Source organism: Colobus angolensis, unplaced genomic scaffold (assembly GCF_000951035.1).
Source record: "Colobus angolensis palliatus isolate OR3802 unplaced genomic scaffold, Cang.pa_1.0 Scaffold66, whole genome shotgun sequence".
NCBI lineage: Eukaryota > Metazoa > Chordata > Mammalia > Primates > Cercopithecidae > Colobus > Colobus angolensis.
The window spans coordinates 2,548,528-2,552,412 of NW_012120265.1; positions in this window are offsets into that span (position 1 = coordinate 2,548,528).

The window sequence follows — 3,885 nt, forward strand, 5'->3', positions numbered from 1 at the left end:
GGGGGGAGGGGCCCAATGTCTGGAGACCCGGTTCGAGGCCCGACAACCCAGAGCCATCGTGGCCATCGGGTCCCCGTCTGGCGGAAGTGGCCAGGCGTCCACGAGCGCGGCGCATCTAGGTTCACCTCGCTCGCTCCGCAGCCCCCAGGGGCGCATGGCTGCCTATTCCCCCTTTACAAGAGGACAATGAGGCATGAGCCCAGCCATAAGCCAGGGAGTGGAGCTGGGCAGGGAAGCTGGATCTCTGCGGGGGTAGGAGTTCTGGGTCAGAGACACTGCAGGGGAAACAGGCAGAGGACCAGAACTCTAAAGCCAGCATCTCCTCGGAGCCACGCTGCCACCTACTCCCCCTTCGCGGGCAGCAGCACGTACCAGGCAGTCCCATCCCCTGGCTCCCCATGTCTGCTCCCATCCATCTCAGGGGGGACAAAGTTACTCTGTCCCCACGGGGCTCACAAGGATGGGGCCTGTTTGGCCTGTTTCCCCACCTGCAGCAGGGCTTGGCAGGGGTGGACGGGAGGGAGAGGTTGTTGGTCGGGAAGGGGAGGGGATGCACAGGCGGGCAGGGCCCAGGCAGGGGAGGAATGAGGCCTGCACAGCAGGGCGCCCCCCTCATGCGCGCTGATAAGGGAGCGTGGGAACCCAGCGGGCAGGCCGGGGCAGCTCCCCCAGGAACTTTCCAAAACAAGCGCCTGGAGGCCGGAAAGTTTCCACCACTGGAACTGGCCCAAAAGGTGGATAGTTGGGAACGTTTGCAAGAGACAGGGCCTGACCTTGGAGGATGAGGGCTTAAGACTCTGGGTCCAGGCCTCACCCTGAAGGGGCCCCAGTCTGAGAGAGTTGGAAGTGGACCGGGACACCCCTGTCCCCAGTGGGTGAGAACTCACAGGCAGGGCCCCTGCAAGACAGGCTCCCCAGATGAGGGGGCTGCTGGCAAGGGTTTTGAGACGTGAAGAGGAGTTCACTGAAAGAAAACTACAGGCTAAGCCACCTGAGCCACCCAGGCAGGGCAGATGAAAAATTGGCTACGTGGGAGGCAGTTTGGGGTCTTGGGCAGACCCGGAGGGCTGGGATGGGGAGTGTGAAAGAGTATTTGGTTGTTCCTGGTTCTTGGTTAGACATTGAGCTCAATCACCAGTGGCCAACGATTTAATCAATCACGTATATGCAAATGAGATGGGGCTCAGAAAACAGAACCCCCCCCCCACCCCCGCTACCCTCAAGGCCTTGGCCCTGAGCAGGGCATGGAAAGCTCAGAATTGAGTCTTTCCGACCTTCTGCTGCCCTCCTACCTCTAGCCCCTTTCTCCCCTGGAAACCATAGAAACCAGAATCCCTCTTCCCCAAGACAGGTCAGAGAAACTGGAGCCCTTCTCCCCTAAAAAAAAAAAAAAAAAAAAAAAAAAGCCACAAAGCCGGCAAAGGTCACTCTCTGCCTGCTCCTTTGAAGACCCTCATTCCAAGAGGGTCCTGCCCCTACCCTGGAGGAAGGAATGCTACCCAGAGCCCAGGAAGTCTGGGCAGGCTGGCCCCTCTCCCCCACCCAGTCTGCTCCCTTTACGATCTACAAAGTGTTTCATCACACTGATACACATTCTTCATAGAACCTAAGCCGAAAAATAGGCAGTTGGCCAGGCATGGTGGCTCATGCCTGTAATCCTAGCACTTTGGGAGGCCAAAGAGGGCGGATCACTTGAGCCCAGGAGTTTTGAGACCAGCCTGGGCAACACGGGGAAACACCATCTCAATACAAACAACAAAAAAAAGTAGCCTGGCTTGGTGCATGCCTGTAGTCCCAGCTGTGTGGGAGGCTGAGGTGGGAGGATCACCTGAGCTCAGGAGGTGTGGGCTACAGTGAGCCGTGATTGTACCACTGCACTCCAGCCTGGTCAACAGAGTAAGACCTTGTCTCAAAATAATAATAATAATAATAATAATGGGGTTTAGGGGAAAATATGGAGGCGCTGGGAGGGTGGCACACCTGGAAAAGGCATGGAAGCTTCATGGCCCGCCCCATACCTTGCCCTGTGCGCCTCCTCCATTTGACTGTGAGCATTTTCCGGAGTTCTGTGAGCTGTTCTAGCAAATTATCAAACCTGAAGTGGGGGTGGTGGGAACTCCCAATTTATTAGCCTGCTTGCCAGAAGTATGGGTGGCATCTGACATGGGTGCAGCCCTGTGGGACTGATCCCCATAACTTGTGGAGTCCGATACCATTTCTGGGAATGGAACTGTTGGACATCCTGTAGGTATCGGAAGATCAGAGAATCGGGGAATCTTGTGCCTCAAGGCGACAGGTGATTCAGGAACCTGTGTAGTTGAGAGACATGAGGAAGGAAGGTCCCAAGACCCAGCCCCGGGGAGCCCCTTGTGTTCACAGGGCCACCTGTCGGGGGTGCCGGAGGATGGGAGCTGGCACGGGGCAGCTGGAGGGATTCGGCGTAGAGGCTGGGCTGCTTCCACTCCCAACAGTTGACAAGGCTGAGGGAGGGGGTTTGGCCCCTCCAGTCAGGCCTGGGTGTGCTGAAGTGGGTGGTGAGATGCACTGCCATCCCCCAGCAAACTGTGGGCTCCCGAAGGCAGGGATGAGGCTCTCTCAGTCACTGCTGTGTTGCAGAGCGCAGGTGGAGCTTGGTACAGGAGGGGGCTGCAGGAACAGGGGTGCCAGTGGAAAGAGGACAATTGGGGCCCCTGGAAGGTGGCAGGAGAGGGGTTAGTAGGCCTGAGCCCCTCTCCACCATGGTGCCCAGGTCATGAGGGTGGGAAGGCTCTCCTGGATACCCGGGGCACTGGACTGATGGCACCCATGGCTCAGGAAGATCAAGAGACTGACTGTGGCCTCTGCGGGCTGTGGGGGTGATGGCCAGAGTATTGCTGGGCTGTTGGCTCAGGGCTGGTGCTGGAGGGCCAGGGGAGGCAGGACCGTGAGCTGGAGGAGGTTGATGTTGGCCCTGGGATGTGGGGACAGAGATGTTATCCTGGGAGAACAACATGGCCAGGCTATGCGGGGAGCAGGGTACACACTGCCCCGCTGGGTTGCATGACTTCCCCTCCCGCGCCCCTCAGACTCCTGGGTGGCCTTAGAACATAGGCCAAGGCCACGGGCCAGCAGGGAGACCAGGCCCCACAGCTGCAGGCCCAGGACCTTTGCCTATGGTCCTATTCTTCCGTGTTATCTCTGATTAAATGCACCCCCTCTTGCCCTTGGCCGGCAGGATAAGCATTATGTTCTCCATGGCCCCTGGCTCCAGTTCCACCTGTACCGCCGCCGCTCCCACCAGGTCTTATACCCATCCCCACTAGTGGCACAGGGGATGCCCCTGCCCCAGTGTGGAAAGAACAGGTAATAAAATATTACCGTTACCTGCTGCTGTTTTCATCAAAGGAAGACAGTCACAGCTGGTTTCCCCCACCCCCAGCCCCACTCCTGTAGCCTTTGATGCCACAGGGGGCCAAGGAATCCCAATGCTGGGTTCAGCCCACCCTATCCACACCAGAGGGTACTGCTCTGCTCATACACCCGCTATGGCTGCCCCTCCCCCCGCACCTCCCCTCCCCCCACTCCGTCACCTACAGGGCCCTCTGATTTGGTCCTTTGTCGGGCAACGACTCAGGTAGGCTGCAAACTTTGCCTTCTCATCTGGTCCCAGCCAGAGCCCCTGAACAACCCCTCCTCATCACTATGGCGGCTCCAGGTCACATCACCTCCCAATGCCAGCCCACCCCCAACCACCGGACAGGGACAGCCACCACAGAAACCAGGCTGTGATACACCCGCACACCACACACACACCCCAACACACACCACACCCTCACACCACACACACACCTACACACCCCAACACACACCACCCAGCACACACACACCACACACCCCACACACACC